Source organism: Triticum aestivum, chromosome 6B (genome assembly GCF_018294505.1).
Source record: "Triticum aestivum cultivar Chinese Spring chromosome 6B, IWGSC CS RefSeq v2.1, whole genome shotgun sequence".
Taxonomy (NCBI): domain Eukaryota; kingdom Viridiplantae; phylum Streptophyta; class Magnoliopsida; order Poales; family Poaceae; genus Triticum; species Triticum aestivum.
Window position 1 is genome coordinate 592,150,811 of NC_057810.1, and position 20,382 is coordinate 592,171,192.

Consider the following 20,382-nt stretch of genomic DNA (forward strand, 5'->3'; position numbering starts at 1 on the left):
TGCCATGTGGTTGCTGAATGGAAAATACAGCATGTCAAAAAAAATGTAGGTAAGATGGTGCAGCAAATCCGGTTGCCATGTCATCACATAACAGTTGCCATCACAGGTGAGAACCCCCCCCCCCCCCAAAAAAAATTGCTTGGGCTAAAAGTCAGATTACACAGGTGTATACAAGAAAAAGATAAACGCAGAAGAAATGTACCTTGGACGATCAACTCTGTGAACTTGACAGCCTTCCTGCCCTCGACCATTAGCTGCGCCATCATTGCGGGCATGCCTCCCGGGAAAGCAAAGGCAACTGTCATAGGATCTTGCACCACTGGTTGATCTTGACTAATGCCAAGGCTGAAGCTCGGTGGGGTGAAGGCCATTGGGTGCCTCTCATGCCTACTGGCCGGACCGCGAACAACTTGCAGGGCAGAATCCAAGGGTGAAAGATCAACAAACATATCTGAATCAGCCGCTGCAAAATCATCGGGCTTATTTGTAGGATGGGGCGTGTTGTCAGCGGTATCAGCCGCGACTTTCTTGACAATCTTCTTGTTTGGGCTGTAGGGGACACCAACATTGACTGGGATCTTGGAAGTGCGCAGATTTAAGTTGGGGATTTCCACTGCAGGTAAAGACGCAGTCTGCTCTGGACGTTCACCTACATCACTCGTGCCCGGCTTGACACCTGCATCAGTTGTACTCCGGTCTTCTGGTTTCTCCATAACATTGCTTTTGGCAGGTGACGGGAACAGTGTGGACGCAGGAACATAACCAGACTCATCTCTGCTGCTCCTAGCTACAACTGGTGCATTGGGTATGTTTGTTGATTGCTTGCGGGGGCTACGACGCCTAGGTGGAAGACCGGCACGCGAAACAGTCGCCTTAGCAGTATCTGCACTGCCAGGAGATGGAGTTGTTGTGCCAAGACTCTCACCAGTAGATGGCATATCATTATGAACTGCCGCCTCAGCCACTAATGTCATGGACACAGGAGTGCCACCACGCACGCGCTTGGAATCAGTGTCAGATGAGCGGGAATCTTCCTTGCTTAGGTTGGTCTCGGGAGCGTCCACATCAACGCTTGCTGATGGGGTAGCATGGCTCACAGCAGCATCCTTCATTCCCAGAAGAGTGGGCAATATTTCAGATGTCCTGGCAGATACCGACTCGTCACTCCCCGATGTACGGATGCTTGTTGTTCTAGCCTGCACATCTGCAACCGGCGGAGATGGTCGGCCACTTGCGTCAGAGTTAGTGGGAACAGTTGACGGTGCAATAGCAGTTTTGTCGACTGGTGCCTCGTGAACATCTGAGTTGCCACCTGTTTGGCAACTTTGAATGAAGGCGTTCGAGTGGGTCCCTAATGATATGCTAGGCCGCACGTGTAGTAGTCTTCTTCACCCTGCAAAAAAAAAGAAAGAACATGAAAAATGTATAAGAAATGAACAAAAAAATGACATGGTAGAAATCTCAAAAAATGAAAAGTAGGTGGAAAGCTGGTAGTTGCCATGTAGGTGGAATAAGAGTTGCCATGTGGCATAGTTAGCAGTTGCCATGCAAATCCAGCAAGAGTTGCCATGCTAGCCAACTTGAAGAATGATAAAAATGTCTGATCTGCCGGGAATGCAATTTCAAAACTAGGTATGTGATGAGCACACAAGCCAATGCAAAGATGAAAGTTGCCATGCAGGTACAAAAAGAGATGCCATTTGGCCTAGATAGCAGTTGCCATGCAAAAACAAGTAGGAGTTGCCATACAGTTAAAAAGGAATGAGATCATTTGAAAAACAGCAGTTGCCATGTGGGACTGATGACAGAAGCCCATGTGGCAAGCTGAACAGATGCGTTGAAAAATAAAAAATATAGTGATATGGCAATGAAAGAACATGGAAAACCTACTTCTTGACTGGCTTTCTCATGTCTGGCAACACGACAGGATCCCCGGTGTTGGACATTATCGTATGAGGAGATGACCTAGTGGAAGGGGTGTCACCAGCAATGGGGGCACCTTTGTTCAATCGAGCAGAAACACGGGTTGGCGTTGGTGCCTGTTTCTTCGTAACTGCTCGTCCACCAGCTGTCGCCTCACTACACGTATAAGATGGAGGCAAAAAAAGGTGGCAAGTGTCAGACAACAATCTCATTGCCGCGCTTAGCAAAACAAATGCAAAAAGGGGTCAATCTGTTCAAAAAATATATACAAAACAAAACACTAAAATAAAAGTCAAACCTCCTCCTAGCAGCTACGGGATCGGTCCTAGACCTCTTGCTAGGAGAACCCTACCCAACATCCTCTGGGGCCGTCACCCTCTTTGAGGGAAACACCCCCTCGCCTCTCGCAGTCGTATGTTCTTTGACTTTCTCCGGTGGGGGAACATCTGGTGCATCCTTGCCCTTCTTACCACCTGCACGAACTTCAACATGTTCATCATCATCGGTGTCGTGTTGCACGTTCTCCATGTCACCGTCATCATCCTTGTTGAGACCAGCGTCTCCATCTAGTTCATCTTGTGTGTCAGCAAGCTCTTGGGAACTGTTGTAGTCGTACCGGCCACGGCAACCAGTTGGCCGATGTGTCCGTTCTGTGACAAATGTAGTGAACTGCCTCGCAACCGCGTCGCTGTCAGAGCCATTAAGGGACGTCCAACCCTCAACCAACTTCCCAAGCAAGCTGGTCATTCCGGATGCAAACTGCCCAATTAGATGCTCAACAGGTGCCCTCGCGTGTGCATGAAACAAGAAACAGCAGTAACCAACCATATTAGAGTCACTTGCCACGCGATAAAAAATAATCCAAGGCAACAGTGGATATATATCTTTGATTACCTCAGTAGGGCAACACAGAGCTGAGTGCACATCCATCCACTTTCCAAAGTTTTGAGGCCCCCCAAACACGCTGTAGTCTATAGCATGCTTGGCCATCAGCTGGAAATAACCAAAAAATAGCTAGGATGTAAGAGCGAGAATGATGAACACTGACTAACAGTTCATGTATTGCAAATACAACAAAAAAAAGAAGACGAGAATATAAGTTTCACCACGGATGACAGAGTTGCCATGTGGAGTTAGACATGGATACCATACGCAAACAGCCATGGCTTACAAGGTAGTCATCTCTTGTTAGCCACAGACGGTTGCCATATGAGGATTTTTTCATATGTTATGCCGCAAAAATTTGTAAGAATGTCGTGTAGAGAAAGAAACCAGAACTAACCTGCAGTTTTCCATATTTGGTATCAGTTACCCTGTCTGCAGCAAGCACAGCCTTGACAGCATTGTAAGTCCACACAGAAACAGCAAACTTGTGTGTAGGCGGCGGGCCTCCTGTCCCAGTGAAATCCACGATGGACAGATCAAGACAGTCGACGTACATGAGCTGATGCACAACAATTTTAAAAGAAAGAAAGATCAGTTGCCATCATGGTATTTTGCAAAAACAGCCTAATGTATGTTCCTACAATCATCAAGTTGAAGTGCATGAAAAAAAAGAAGTTGCCATCTGTTTGTGCTAGTTGCCATCTGTCTGTTCTAGTTGCCATCATAGTATGATGGCAGTTGCCATATTGTCATGATGGCAGTTGCCATATTGTCATGATGGCAGTTGCCATCTTGTTATGATCAGGTTGCCATGCATGAATAAAGGTGTTAAAGAGTGTTCACAGAAAGGACTGGTAAAAAAATACCATTAAATGCAGTCGACAACCTTTCTGGTACATCTTGCTTGAGAATGCATCATGTAGGAAGTCGGCAATGAACTTACACCAATTCATGTTCTTCACATCTTTCAGTTTCGCCTGCACCGCACAATTTTCAGGACAATGAATTGCCGCATCAGAAATCAAATGGAAAAACATCAAAAAAACTGGCAGTGACTAGCTTGCACATGACATCGGAGCCAAAAGATTGAAGGAAAATAATGGAGTAAAGATAGATCATTCACCAGGATGGGGAAGCATTTGTTGCTTGGGCGAAGAGAAGTGGTCGGCGTGAAAACAGCTGAGATGAGGTACATGAGTAGTTTCATCTTAAAAACCTTGCCATGGGTTGTCATGGACTGCAGCGAATCTGCCAGGGAAGACGTGTTCGGCATGGATTCCAACCCAGGAAACAAACGAGGGAACAACGTTTCCTCGATCTTATTATTGACCTCATACGGGACTTTGATTTCTCCACGGTGCACACCCAGAGTGCAGAACACGGATTCCTCGTTTAACGGCAGTCTTCCACGTCCTGGAATCACAAATTCCCTGGAGGCGGGGTCGTAAATCTCACCATGCCAGTCGCATACAGGGTTGACTAGATTCTTGCACCGGACATCCATCAGAGCCTGCATACCCATCTCAGCAGCAGCTCCCTTCTGATCATTGGTAAATCTGTCAGTCAATGAAGTCAGTCGTTCCTGCGAGGCCCTGTTGCGAGTACGTCTCTTCTTCTGCAAAACAGACAAATGATCATTTGTTGCCATGTTTTCACTGTCATGAAATTTTAGTTCATAACAGACGACTGCAAGCTCGAGGTGGCAACCAAGAACATATGTAGGAGGAGGAGGGGTGTGGACAGTTACCTTGTCGCCGTCTTTTCTCTGTCCAGTTTCCCGATTCCGCTGTGGTGGATCCATTAAATCATCATCATCGTTTTGATGATCGCCGCGAGCCATTCTGCTGAGGTAAGAACATACCAAATTGTCAGGGTGGAAATGAAATGTAGGAAGTAAGCAGTCGCCACCTAACAGAATGTGCTTGTCGCTTGGGCTCGATTGAAATGGCAACTAGTGAATGCAAATATCACATGAACACACACGCACCCCCTATGATTGTCGAAAACATAAATGTGGCAATTAAGCACATTGGTTTCATTTGAAAAAAATGTACAGATCGTAATGCACTTAAAAACAAAATGTTGAAGTTGCCATGTTAGCACAAAATATTACGAAAGAAATCCACAAATCTTCCACTGCACAAACATAAAATATGGCAGCTTACACCCTGTCCTCATACAAAAATGACTTGCCATGTGTTCAATGGCAAAATGTGCTAGGTTGAAATTGCCATGTTAAAATGCAACATAGAATTCAAAAAAGCGATGAAAAACATCTATTGAACAACCTGAAATTGCAACGCACACACTGACCTCATATCAAAAATGAGTTGCCATTTAGTACAGACAAATATGTTCAGATATCACAAGTCAGCGTGGCAAAACACGAAACTGGGTCTGCCGTACAATGAATTTGCCACATTATCCTGCCTATAACATGGCAACAGACATGTTGTGTTCAGACAAATACTTGCCGCACGGAAAACATATATATGGCATCTGACACAATTGATGTGCAAATTAGTTGCCATCCAGTGCACATAGTTGCTGAAACTGATAAGACTACCTAATTACTATACTTTGCCATACCACATTATCCTGTTAGTTGCCACAAATCAGCGTGGAAAAGCACAAAAATTTGGGTCTATAGTACTGTGAATTTGCCACATTATCCTGCCTACAACATGGCAACAGCCATAGTGTGTTCACATAAATACTTGCTACATGGGAAGCATATATGTGGCAACTGACACAATTGATGTGCAGATTAGTTGCCATCCAGTGCAAATGGTTGCTGAAACTGCAATGACTACCTATTTACTACACTTTACCGTGCCTACAGTGTGGCAACAACCACGGCCTGTGCGCGAAATTAGTTGTCACATGGAAAGCATATTTGTGACAACTATCACAGTCAATCAGGAAATTAGTTGCCATACAGTCATGATAGTCACTCAAACTACCATGTTTGCCTTCATACTGCACTTTGAAAAACAACTACCTAGATCTAGGGTTCAATGACAACTATCATGACTTGAAATTCATCGCCAAAATTCTCCCCACACTGATCGCAAATAGCAATTCGAAGCAATGCGCAACTATCAGACAGAAAAAACGACGCCCAATCCCAAGGCACATCCAGTATGTGGCTCCGGACAGGCCGAACCACACCGTGACCGCCACTGCGGCGGCAACGAAACTGCCCAATGCCATCGAGAACGGCAAGCACAGGACTCCGCCGTCGGAGGGAACGCCGGCGCATCGCGAACCCGCCTGAATCTCGATGAATCTCAAGCGAAGTATCGAACACAGAGGGCAGGTGAGAAAATGCAGGCAAGGATTTTGAGAGTGGGAGGGAGCATTACCTTCAATCTGTAGGCGCTCCAGCGAAGACACTCCGGTCCGGCGAGCACCACCGACGGCCGCGAATGCCGTCGACTCTTCCGCCTCCGCCGTCGCCTTCTCCTCCAATCGACTGAAATGCGAAGTGGGTTGTGCGAGTAACTGTAGGGAGGAGTAAATGGAACCGTGAGGGGGAGGGAGGCGAAGTGCGCGACGTGTTTGACGTCAACCACGGTCGGCGCGTGGCGCGCGGGCGCAGAGCAGTTCCACCACACGCCCCCGAGTGGCAACCGCTGACTGCCGGGGGGGGGGGGGGGCAACCGGCGTGTGAGCGAACTATGTCACACACCACACACGCGTCTTGTCCTACGTGGCACAGAAATTCGGCCAGAACGTGCCAAGATTCGTGCAAATACTGCTGGACGACGATGGATGCGTGTGGTTAAAATGGCTAACGCACACACGTGTGGGCGTTAACATTTCCGTAGAATTTTAAGCATAGCAAAACGGCTGTTTTTATGACAATTTATTTTGTCGTGAGAATGACAGTTTTGTTTTCGCAAACACAACAAATCCTGACAAAAAGTTGGCACATGAAAACCATTCATTTTGCCATTTTTCAAGAAATCCGTCGTTCCACCGACGGCCGAATTCACTGTTTTTACCCTTTTGCTATAATTTAGCACCATTTGACCCTGGAGCCACCGCCGCGCTTGTTGCCCTCTCCGACGCCGCCAGTCCGCCACTACAATGTTCCACTTCCAGTAACCCTATCCCCCAGTCCGGGAACCACCCTCTGAATCCCTTTCGCCGCCGCGGCCGACGGAGCTCCCAGCTCGCTCGCCGGGCCGTTTGTCTTCTCGCCGGTTAGTTACACATCTTCGGCCTTGGAGAGGCGCTACTGGAAAATCAGATTTTTGTACGCGCGGAGGAGGGCGCACTCGGAATTTTGTTTCGGCGGCGAGTCGGATCCATAGCTCGACTCATTTCCGGATTTGAACTGCCCCGAGTCCCAGCACACCGCAAGATTCCGGTTTGCTGGATTCGGATTTGGATCTCCGTCACCGACTTGAGCAGGCCCTCGGTTGGTTTGTCTCTCTTGCCTATAAGTATCGCTGGAGCCCCGATGGAGGCCTGTATCGTAATAAGGAGCTTACGGCACCTAGCTAGGCACCCGACGAGTTTGTGCTCTCTCATCTTCAGAGCTTTGGCTGATCTGATGGGACTTTCCCCCAGTGTACTCAGCAAATTCAGAGGAGACCCGCCGCCCATGGAGAATATGCTGGAGCCGGAGCCGGAGCTGCCACCGGATATGCTGTCGAGCATCTTTGCCCTCCTCGAGGTCCCTGACCTCGTGCGCGCAGGCTCTGTCTGCTCCTCCTGGCGCTCGGTGTACACCGCACTACGCAGTCAGCTTCTGAAGCACAAACAGCGCCAGACGCCTTGCCTCCTCTACCACACCTCTGAATCTGCCGGAGAGAATGCAGCTTGCCTCTACAGCCTTGCGGAAAAGAGGGCCTACAAGTTAACCCTCCCGGATCCACCGATCCACAGTAGGTATCTGATTGGCTCTTCGCATGGTTGGCTGATCACTTCTGATGAGAGGTCTGAGCTGCACCTTGTAAATCCAATCACTGGTGAACAGATTGTTCTCCCATCAGTGAATTAGTCTTGAGCAAGTCAAGCCGGTCTTTGACGATGAAGGTGCTATTCATAAGTATGAGTTGTGGGAGCCACGGTACACTGCACTTGCAGAATTCCTTGGTCACGAGCCCTCAGTTTATGCTCTCGATGAGCTCCGTGACTATCTCTACTTGAAGGCATATTTGTTTCCTGACCCGCAAACGGGAAGCTACATTGTGGTGCTCATTCATAATCCAGAATATCAGATTTCATTTGCAAGGGCAGGGGACTGTGGGTGGACCTTTCTGCCACCAGGTTGGAACTATCAAGAATGCATCTACAAGGATGGTATACTGTATGCAGTGACAAGAACTGGATCAATTGATGCTTTTGATCTCTCTGGTCCTACTGTCACAAGGAAGACGATTCTGGGTGACATGAAGAATTATATTCGTGAGCACATATACATTGTTCAGGCACCGTGGGGCGATATGCTGCAAGTTTGGAGGGAACAGCCCACTGTAGATGGTGATGCTGGTTCAGAGAACATAAAGGAAACCAGCAAAATATTTGTATATAAGATTGACATGGCAGCAAAAAAGCTTGTGGAAATAAATGGCTTGCATGGCCATGTGTTGTTTCTTGGGCATAGCCAGACACAGTGTCTCAGTGTGGGAGAATATTCGCAATTGAAAGCAAACTGTGTCTACTTCACCGATGATGTAAGATTTATTTCGTTGTATCAGAATAGTAAACGTGATGTAGGTGTTCTAAATTTGGAAAACGACACCAGGGAAGAAATTGTACCTCAGATTTATTGCAGCTGGCCAAATCCCACATGGATTACACCCAGTCTTAGAATGATGCACTCGGGATTGATGTAATTGTGTTCAAATGCTATGACAATGGAGGCATACTCCATTTATATTTTATTTATTGAATCAGTAATATAAATATATTTTTTATCTATGGAGAACTTTTATCATGTGTTAAATTATTGCCACTGTCATGTGCAAAGTTGGAGCTTAGATGGCCTGGCCCAAGGTCCTTGTGAAAATGTTAACGCAACTGTGTTGTACAAGGAAGATAGTTACTGAACAGAGAAGTTTAGGATATTCAGGTACTTTGAGACGCTTAATTTGGTGGATCTGATTTATTCTTTCACTCAATTCTTTCAAGAAAACTGTTGAAGGCAATAAGATACCATTAGATACTATTGGAAAAGTAATACGCTGTAATTATGAGCATTAGACACACAAGTTTTCTACTGGTGATCAGCCAATAAGGACATCCTTATCTTTGAATGCGCTCTAAAAAAAAGCTCGTCTACCTTTTAGGATTTTATTTGGTCGCGAGATCTTATGGGTTTCACCTCTAGCCTACCCCAACTTGTTGCTTTTGTACCTTTTAGGATTTTATTTGGTTTCCATATCAGTTGAGTTATTGTCATTCTTTGGAGATGGAAGATCAAAGGCCTGCAGATGTTTGTTGAGGTACTCTCCTTCCTAAAATTAGGAAATACGGTTTTTTGGTCATACAACTTGTCATTTGGTTCAAATACAGTCACTTTGTTCCAGTGCATGCGTATTCAGCATGCATGGGTCCACTGTCAGCGACCTGCACTGTTTCATGCCGACACGCTCGTGGCTTTTTTGCCCAACCCCCCCTCGAATCTTGTCTATTTGTGGCTGCCGCGTGTCTCCTAACCGCTTCATCTCCTGACCATTCCGAGGCAGATACGGAGGCGTCGGAGGCGGTGTGTCAAGGCGGCCGTCGTCGGAGGAGATGGACGACCCACGTCGTCGACATCCAAGTGAAGCAGTGCCGTCATATGGTTAGTCTCTTCTCCTCTTTGTCTCGTTTCTCTCCTCTGCTCCCCGCTATCTTTTCTGTGCCTTGTATCGCCAAGGTAGGGTTCATGTATGGTGGCGCGATCACAATTAATTCATTCACGTACGTATTGTGAGTAAACGATTTTTGCCGTATGCATTACATTTGTAGGATCTATTTCTCCTGTTTGGCAATTCAAGCTAGGGTTTTTCTGGGGGTTAAGAACGAGGCATTTCTCTTGTACGGATTCAAAGATATCGTTATACAGAGATATTTCTAGGTGCGAAAATATAAAGTCTGCTTGGCTTATTGTTTTAACTCCGAGGTTTTAGTGTTTTGGTTTGGGCATATTCCAGTTATATGTTCAATTTTTCATGATTTCTTTTTCAGTGCATTGAGGTGTGGAAAGCTCTCGGGACATAGCGATAGTATGGCTAACCAAGCTTTTCAACCTCATTTTTCGGGCAAACAAGATGCCAGAAGAATGGAAACGGAGTATATTAGTACCAATCTTCAAGAACAAGGGGTATGTTTAGAGTTGTACTAATTACCGTGGAATTAAGCTGATGAGCCACACAATGAAGCTGTGGCAGATAGTCATCGAGCACCGCTTAAGAAGAATGACAAGCGTGACCAAAAATCAGTTTGGTTTCATGCCTGGGAGGTCGACCATGGAAGCCATTTTCTTGGTACGACAACTTATGGAGAGATATAGGGAGCAAAAGAAGAACTTGCATATGGTGTTCATTGACTTGAAGAACGCCTATGATAAGATACCACGGAATGTCATGTGGTGGGCCTTGGTGAAACACAAAGTCCCATCAAAGTACATTACCCTCATCAAGGACATGTATGATAATATTGTGGCAAGTGTTCGAACAAGTGATGCCGACACTGATGACTTCCCGATTAAAATAAGACTGCATCAGGGGTCAGCTTTGAGCCCTTATTTTTTGCATTGGTGATGGATGAGGTCACAAGGGATATACAAGGAGATATCCCATGGTGTATGCTTTTTGCGGATGATGTGGTGCTAGTTGACGATAGTCGGACGGGGGTAAATAGGAAGTTAGAGTTATGGAGACAAACCTTGGAATCGAAAGGGTTTAGGCTTAGTAGAACTAAAACCGAGTACACGATGTGCGGTTTTAGTACTACTAGGTGTGAGGAGGAGGAGGTTAGCCTTGATGACCAGGTGGTACCTCAGAAGGACACCTTTCAGTATTTGGGGTCAATGCTGCAGGAGAACGGGGGTATTGATGAAGATGTGAACCATCAAATCAAAGCCGGATGGATGAAGTGGCGCCAAGCTTCTGGCATTCTCTGTGGCAAGAGAGTGCCACAAAAGCTAAAAGGCAAGTTCTACAGGACGGTGGTTCGACCCGCAATGTTGTATGGCACTGAGTGTTGGCCGACTAAAAGGCGATATGTTCAACAGTTAGGTGTGGCGGAGATGCGTATGATGAGATAGATGTGTGGCCACACGAGGAAGGATCGAGTCCGGAATGATGATATACGAGATAGAGTTGGGGTAGCACCAATTGAAGAGAAGCTTGTCCAACATCATCTGATATGGTTTGGGCATATTCAGCGCAGGCCTCCAGAAGCTCCAGTGCATAGCAGACGGCTAAAGTGTGCGGAGAATGTCAAGAGAGGGCGGGGTAGACCGAATTTGACATGGGAGGAGTCCGTTAAGAGAGACCTGAAGGGTTGGAGTACCACAAAAGAGCTAGCTATGGACAGGGGTGCGTGGAAGCTTGCTATCCATGAGCCAGAGCCATGAGTTGGTTGCGAGATCTTATGGGTTTCATCTCTAGCCTACCCCAACTTGTTTTGGACTAAAAGCTTTGTTTTTGTTGTTGTCTTTGTCTTTTTCAATGCATGTCTCTCTGATATGGCCTTGAGTATGTATTGCATCATCATACGTATTAGTTATTAGACTAGAGTTATCTTTTTTTCAAGTGGTTCTGCAATAATTCAGTCATCCTATTGTATAATGGTATGCTGCACAATGCACACTGGAGGCATGCGTGAGGACATGAGTCATAACTAAAACAGCATTGGCGCAAGTCTAGAAAAAGTCTATATTACACAATAGATAGAAATGATCTGTATCCTGGTGCTTCAGTGTTTTGGTGCCAATAGCTGCCATATCATCTTCTCTTGTACTGTAGTTAGCTAAAGTTTATATTGGTGTTGATATTATGGTACCTCCTTCTCAGATGCAGATTTGTGTAATTCTTACCTTCTTTTTATGTAGACTTGTTGAGGTTGGCTCCTTACCGGGGATCTTGTAAGAACATTGCAGATCCAGTGAAGCCTTGTTGGTGTTCTGGTATTTACTTTCAGATTTTTTTTGAAAAGGGGGACTCCCCGGCCTCTGCATCAGAACGATGCATACGGCCATATTTATAGATAAAAAAAGTTCAACAAAGTCTTAATGTCTTGCAAAAAAGAAAAAAAATGGCAAGCTCACACAGAGCCACAACGCCAAGAACTGAAGGCCCAAAAGCCACAACCGGCTGGCATAACAAAAGATAGGTAAACTAATCGCCTGTCCTATTACATGACCGCCATCCAAATCGGTTGAAGATATCCCGCGCTACCATCTCCCACCGGACAGATCCAGTAACCAAACGCTTCCTGGCCTCCGTCGGAGTGAGTAAGGACCACGTACGGATCAGCGCGGTAGCCCGGAATAAAACCTGCAAAAAATGAATAGTTGTTGTTCTGTTAAAAGCCAAATCATCTCGGCAGTTCCAAATTGCCCATAACAACGCACATACTCCTACACGAATGTGTCTAGCTGTTTCGGACTCTATCCCAACAAGCCACGTTCCAAATAACGTACTGACCAAATTCGGAGGAGTAATGTTAAAGGCAATTTGCACGGTGCGCCACAAAACTCTCGCCAACGGGCAATCAAAGAAGAGGTGCTTGATAGTCTCATCCCGATCACAAAAACTACACCTAGTAGATCCTGTCCAGTTGCGCTTAACCAAATTGTCCTTTGTTAAAATTACTTGTTTATGCACAAACCACATAAACACTTTAATCTTCAAAGGAACTTTGACTTTCTAAACATCTTTGGAACTAGGAATAATACTAGAGTTAATGACATCGATATACATCGACTTGACTGTAAACTCTCCAGACCTAGTAAGCTTCCAACACAACTGATCGGGCTAATGAGCTAGCTGAACCTCCATCAGTCTACTCACTAAATGAAGCCATGCTTCCCACCGGTCGCCAACAAGCACCCTCCGAAACTGAATATTGAGGGGAATGGACTGCATAATCGTTGCAACAAGAGAATCACGACGCTGAACAATACGATACAGGGACGAATACTGGAGCGCCAACGGCGTTTCACCAAGCCAAGTATCTTCCCAGAAGCGAGTGGTGTTGCCATTACCGACAATAAACTTTGTTCTATTAAAGAAGGCAGCTTTGACTCTCATAAGCCCCTTCCAAAACGGCGAGTCAGTTGGTCCAACTGTCACCTGGGACAAAGTCTTGGACTGCAAATACTTACTACGGAGAATCTGCGCCCACGTTGCCTCAGTCTCAACTGACAGCTTGTACAACCACTTACAGAGAAGACATCTGTTCTTGACTTCAAGATTCTCGATACCAAGGCCCCCCTGGTCCTTTGGTCGACAAATGATATCCCATTTGGCTAGTCGGTATTTTCTCTTAAGTTTGTCACTCTGCCAGAAGAATTGGGATCGATAGAAGTCCAGCCTTTTCCTAACCCCAACTGGGACTTCAAAGAAGGATAAGAGAAACATAGGTATACTCGTGAGCACCAAATTAACAACAATCAATCGGCCTCCATATGACATGAGTTTTCCTTTCCAGCAACTCAGTTTCTTCTCAAACCGATCCTCGATGCACTTCCACTCTCTGTTTGTTAGCTTATGATGGTGAATGGGTATACCTAGGTATGTAAAAGGTAAAGCCCCCAATTCACATCCAAACAATTGCCTATAAGCCTCTTGTTCGTCCTTGGATCTACCAAAGCAGAACAACTCGCTTTTATGAAAGTTAATCTTCAATCCAGTCAATTGTTCAAATAAGCATAACACCAACTTCATATTTCTCGCTTTTGTCAAGTCGTGCTCCATGAAGATCATTGTATCATCAGCGTACTGCAGGATGGACACACCACCATCAACTAGATGAGGCACCAAACCACCCACCTGACCGGCCTACTTTGCCCTCCCTATCAGGATCGCCAACATGTCAACAACAATGTTGAACAAGATAGGAAACATGGGATCACCTTGTCTCAGGCCCTTGTGTGTCTGGAAATAATGACCTATATCGTCATTCACTTTAATTCCAACACTCCCTTTTTGCGTGAAAGATTCTACCTGGCGTCGCCAAGCTTCATCAAAACCCTTCATGCGTAAGGCCTGTTGAAGGAACGACCATTTGACTTTATCGTACGCCTTCTCGAAATCCACCTTGAAAATAACTCCATCAAGTTTTTTCGTGTGAATCTCATGGAGCGTTTCATGAAGAACCACAAACCCTTCAAGGATGTTCCTGTCCGGCATGAAAGCAGTTTGAGTAGGCTGCACTATAGCATGCGCAATCTGTGTGAGCCTAATCGTTCCGACCTTTGTAATTTTTTTGAAACTAACATTAAGAGGACAGATGGGCCTGAATTGCTTGATTCTCACAGCCTCTGTTTTCTTAGGAAGCAGGGTTATCGTACCAAAATTTAGCTGAAAAAGCTAAAGCTGCCCCGAGAACAAATCATGGAACATCGGCAACAGGTCCCCTTTAATAATATGCCAGCACTTCTTATAAAACTCAACCGGGAATCCATCCGGGTCGGGAGCTTTATTATTTTTCATCTGCGAGATGGCTTCGAATACCTCCTTTTCAGAAAAAGGAGCTGCCAAGATATCATTCTCAACAGCAGTAAGTTGAGGCATATCGTCAACCCTAGACTCATCCAGAGACACACAGTTATCCTCTGGGGGTCCAAACAACTGCTTGTAATACTCAGTAATGTATAATTTTAGGTTCTCCTGACCGATAATCGTTCCTTCATCTTGTTCAAGCTGAAAGATCCTCTTCTTCCTGTGTTTGCCATTGGCGATCATGTGGAAGAATTGAGTGTTCGCGTCCCCCTGGACAACTCTTCGGATCTTGGCCCTTAGCGCCCACTTTAATTCTTCTTCACGAAGAAGTTCTTTCAGCCTCATCGTTGCGTCAAGCTTGGCATGAAGCTCTGCGGCTGGCAGAACCGTTGTTTCTGCTTTTACATCTAAGGACTGAATAAGGGTAAGGAGCCGTTCCTTTTCAACCTTATAAATCCCGCTAAGATGCTTAGCCCACCCACGTAGAAAACTTCTCAGGTGCCTAATCTTATTCTGCCAGCGCTCAAGCGCAGTCCTACCTCCTGCATCCTTAGCCCACTCTCTGGCTACAAGATCAAGGAAGCCTTCTCTTTCAAACCAAGCAAGCTCGAACAAGAATAAATTTTTGTTGCCCAGGTGGGAGGCCTCACCAGAGTCAAGAAATAGAGGCGTGTGGTCAGAAATACCACGAGAGAGTGCCTGAACTGTAACAAAGGGAAACTTCTGTTCCCATTCGACACTTGCCAGTACACGATCCAACTTTTCAAACGTTGGATTTGGCATCGCGTTAGCCCAAGTGAACTTCCTACCCGAAATCTCAATCTCTCTCAGATCCAAGCTTTCAATGATAGTGTTAAACATGAATGACCATCTCCCGTCAAAATTATCATTATTCTTCTCATCACGCCTCCTAATGATGTTAAAATCCCCCCCACCAGGATTGGTAGCTGCTCAGAGCCGCAAACCCTAACTAGATCAGCCAAGAAATCCGTTTTGAATTCTGGCTGCGCGACACCGTAAACCACCACCAGAGCCCAATCAAACCCATCAGCCTTCGAGCGCACCCTAAACTTAATAGAAAAATTTCCCATGACCACACTTTGGACTTTGAGAGACTCACATCTACCGAGTAAGATCCCACCTGATCTTCCTCACGGCGGCATACAGTGCCAATCAAAATCAATACCACCTCATAAAGAATTGAGAAATTGTGGCGAGAAATTATCTCGACCAGTTTCCGACAAAGCAATAAAGTACAACCTATGCTCGATAGACGCTTCTGCAAGAAACCTTCTTTTAGCCAAGTCTTTGAGACCTCTGCTATTCCAAAAGATTCCTTTCATATCTCGTCATGGAATTTTTTAGCCGTGCGGATCCTAGCACTCCTACGCACTGCGGACGTCGGGTAGATCTTCCGCTTCCATTTGCGCTTAGGACTGGTCTTACTCTCCAGCCGGTCCTCACAACCAGGCTCAGGAGGTCTTACTACATTATTCTCAAAACTCCCATCTTCCTCCTCAGGCTTAGAGATGGGATTAGCAAGATCCGCACAAAAATTATCCAGCACCCGGACCCCCAAAGCATCAATATCAGATTCATTCATGGGTTTGACCGCTGCTAAGTTACGAATCATTTCTAAAGCCCTCTCGGCTTCTAAATCCAGTAAATCATTAACGGAATTTGAAATTTCACCATCATTACTACCTAGTGAAATTCCTAATTGGTTTGCATTATCAACAATCTCATCGTTTGAAAAATGCAAGATGGAATTAGAAGTATTAACCGACATACCAGTAGTGACCTCAATGTCATGAAGCTTGGCCGCCCTCATGGCGCACCGCTGCTGTATATCTTCCACCTCCGGATGGTCCTGAAGACGGCAGCTCAACCGTCTCCCCTCAGAGACCAGATCCGGAATCCCGGCAAACGCTATCACCTCCTCCCGAGTGAAGTTGCCCGGGGAGGGGCCTCCTGCCTCACCCCGAACACTTAGCCGGTCCCCACGGCAGGGAGACGGCACCAAGCCGGTTGATGGGGTAACATGGGCCGCCTGCCCTAGCTCCCCACCCAACCCAGCCTACCGGCAAGAGCTGCTCGCCGGCACCAACGGAGGGTCGGCCACCCTAGACGCCGAAGGAGGAGAGGGCCCCAAGGCCCCCTCCAGGGACCGGAAATGCCGCCTGCAGCTCCGTCCAAGCGAGAGGAGAAGAGGGTGCCGAGGCTACCTGCCCCTGACCCCCTCCCAAAGATAAAACCTCCATCACCGACACCTCGGCCGGCGCGATAGGAGAAGAGGACCCCTATGTCATATTTCGGGTTCCGGTAGACCCTCAAGGTTCGAACACTGGGGTGCACGCGGAGATCACACCTCCAGCCTACCCATGTCTCACCGCGTCGCTAGGATCTAAAACTACACGAAGAACAACACAAGGGACATGAGATTTATACTGGTTCAGGCCACCATTGTGGTGTAATACCCTACTCCAGTTTGTGGTGTGTGGATTGCCTCTGGGCTGATGAGGAACAGTACAGTGGAAGGACAGCCTCGCGAGGGTCTGTTCTTGGCTGGGGCAATGAACTGCTAAGGGGAGTTCACTCGCCTCTCTCTCTCTCTCTCTCTCTCTATGTCTCAGATGCCGGATCCGATGCCTCTACCCTGTGGGTGGCTAGTCCTATTTATAGGCGAAGGCTCGGGCCTCTTCCCAAATATTGAGCGGGAAGGGCGCCAATAATTGGCCATTTTTAAGGGGAACATCTAGTACACTTATCCTGACTAAAGTTGGTCCTCGCCTGCCAAAGACCCTGACGATGACGCCGGCTTGGGCTCCATGATGACCTCCGTTCTGCCGTCCTGCTGGTCTTGGTCTTGTTGCACCGAAATGGTTGCCTTTGCTTGATACCCTTGCCTCCGCTTGCCCCCTCTGCACCAAAGAGGAAACAAGGACTCTGCGTAGGCCAGCGCCTGCCTAGAGCCTGCCTGACCTTGGTCGTCATGGCTTGCGTCATGGGCACCTTGTGAGGTACCCCGCCTTGATCTCTCCGCCTCCTCACGAGCCAGCGTGATGAGGCCGTGCCTGAGGAAGCCTCCTGTCATCCGCCCTGCGAGGCTTGGCCCCTCGCGAGGGTCTTGAGCATGTGTTGATGAAGATGGGCCGTACTGGGCCTCTCCTTGAGCCACGCCGCAGGCCACAGGCAGGCAAGTCTGGGTACCCCCGTTCCTAGAACGCCGATAGAAGCCCCCGGCCCAAGGCGCGCTTGGACTTGGCTTAGCAGAGAAGCGAAGAGGCAAGTGCGAAGCGCCGCGGGCCCCAATAGCCTGCGGCCTTGGGCACCGCGTGGCAGTTGATTGGACGTGGGCGTCCTGGCTCCCCCATGACGCCTTGGTAACTGCACGAATTGACAAGTCCCTGCATGCAAAACGGGTCGTGATTACCTGTGATCGTGGAGGCCGTTGGTTGGCCTCCCTCAGCTATATGTACGGAACGGAGCGAGCCCCGCCAGTTCATCCCTCCTTGCTACTCTCCATCTTCTTCTTCGTCCTTGCTCCTTCCTACGCCAATGGCACCGATCCGTCGGTTTTCTGCCGAAGAGAAGGGGAAGGCCCCCCGAGAGAGTCCTGTCCCGCTTCCTCCGAAGAAATGGCTCGTCTCTTGCCACGGGGAAGGAGGTGCTTGGCAGGAGGTGTCGAGGCCATGGTTCGAGCGGCCGCCGCTGGGATTCCCACTGCCCTTGTACACCCGGATCGAGGGTCCTGAAGGCGCTGGCACCGAGCGGCACCGCCAGAGGCACCATCGCCGCCGGCGGATCACGGCGGTGCGCGTCGTTCCTCCAGGAGTTCATGCTGAGGGCTCTTATCGCGAGCTCGTGCTTCACGCCGCCACACCTCCTCGGTCTTGGATTCGCCTCCCTCCTTCCTTCACCTTCGAGATCCCGCCGAGGGGGCCTATAGAGCTTTGGTTGTAGCATGCTGACTGCAGTACCCCTGTGACCGAAGCGGAGGTCGAGGTCGTCACTCCAGGCAGGGTCTACCTGACCCGTGACTAGGGCGAGATCGCCCGGGTCTGCATGATGGGTGGCACCCTCGCAATCCACCTCGAGTACGATGGCGCCTCCCTAATGTTCTTCAAGGTCTTCAACGCGGAGGGGCGCCGGCTAGAGTGCTGCCATGAGAAAGGCGGCCGGGGCCCTGCCGCGGCGAGGACTAGGATCGCCAACCGCTTCCCCAGCAGCTCCTCAGGCAGCAGAGGTGTCGGAGGATCCAGCGACTCTGCCGAGCTCCTCGCGACCCCGGAGACGAGCGACGACAGCTACGAGCCCCCGAGCTTGCGTCGCTCTCGGAGCAGGGCGGGCTCGTCAGGCCGCCGTCGCCACTGATCTGTATGGGGTTGGCGCCGGTGGCTGACGGCCCACTGTTGATGATGGCGTCTCTTGCGGAGGCGCGCGTAGTTAGCACTCTTTAGGATTTGCTCCTTTTGTTCCCTGCGAGGAATCGAAGAACACACCCCGCGGGGGTTTGTAAGGTGCTTGTAGTTCCATTTGTTAATATGATCCTTATCATGAAGTGGTGAGGGATGCTCGTCCCGTCTTAGCTTAGTTCCTCCTTTCGAACCTCGCGAGGACTTGACGCTCTGCGCTGACAGGTCCCGGTCCCAAGGCAGGCTTCAGCCGTCGCTGGTATGCCAGGTCGCGATGCCGTGGTCAAGGCCAGGAGGTGAGCGGCCCGGGGTCCAGTAAGAGCCCCTGAGTCGCGATGCTCAGGAGGTCCCCTTTAGCGCTCAAGCAGCCATCGTTCGGTGAGAAAGGAGTGCGACATCGCCAAAACGGAACTGCATTATTTGCGAGGCCGGTGCTGCGATAGCTACTGTTTCCGGAGGATGACTTATCTCGGGGGTCAGAAACCACTCCTTGGCGCGGCACCGGGCTCGCGCGTTGACAGCCGAGGAGTTGCCTGGCGAGGTCCCCACGTGCCTCTTCCCTCTCGCCTTTGCTCCCCCTCGTGCTCTACGTCCTCAGGTCCCGGCCCTCGAGCGGGCTCAGCCGTCGCTGGTATGCCAGGTCGCGATACCGTGGACAAGGCCAGAGGGTGAGGACTGGAGAGCCAGTAAGAGCCCATGAGTCGCGATGCTCAGGTACCCCCCCTTTAATGTGCAAGTGGTTCGCGTGGACGAGAGCGAAGGAGACGCTGCGGAGGCCTCGCCCGATGCTGCTCCTTAAAGCGATCCTACGAGTTCATCATGAGAAAAGTGAGGGTTTGCCGTTACAATTGCCGGCCAGCTGCTGGTTGCTCTAGGAAGGTGACGAGGCACTGAAGGCTTGGTGAGGTGGCACCCTGCAGGGTTGCCGCGGCTAGAGCTCAGCCATCCAGGTTTGTCAATGTTGCAGGGACGGACCCATGCGCAAGTGTCGTGCCGTGAGGGAGCAACTCCATCAGTTGGTGTCAATCGAGCAGGCGATTAAGTCAAGAACGTTAATCATGAAGGAGCAAATCCATTTAGATAGACGCAGAAAAAGACGATCGCCGCTGGGTCGGGCCCGGGCGACTTTGGGGATGATGCAGCCCGAGGGGCGCCCCCGATAAAGTAAGCTGAAAACATGAACTAAAGGGATACATGCCGCAGGGACGGACCCACGCGGCCTGGGAATGATGCAGCCCTGGGGGGGGGGGCGCTCCGAGCTGAAAATGAAACTCGAAGGATGTCACCTGATGATGCTGAATATGGAGGGATGCTGAAGTAGCAGACGGCGTGCGCTGCGGGAGACGATCTTCACGAGCCCCCAGGCCCAGGGGCCTCGGGAGGCTCTAGAGGCGCTGGCGGCTCCTCGCGGACCATCTCCATCTCCGCCAGGACTGCGGAATTTCTGACCGCCTGAGCTTCCAAGATGTTCCTCATGAGGTGCTGACGCA

At 48.7% G+C, this 20,382-nt stretch overlaps 1 pseudogene; it reads left to right on the top strand.

The window, feature by feature from the left end:
- The first annotated feature begins 6,835 nt into the window (after positions 1-6,835).
- Positions 6,836-8,742, top strand: LOC123138204 (probable F-box protein At4g22165; annotated as a pseudogene).
- The last annotated feature ends 11,640 nt before the right edge of the window (positions 8,743-20,382 follow it).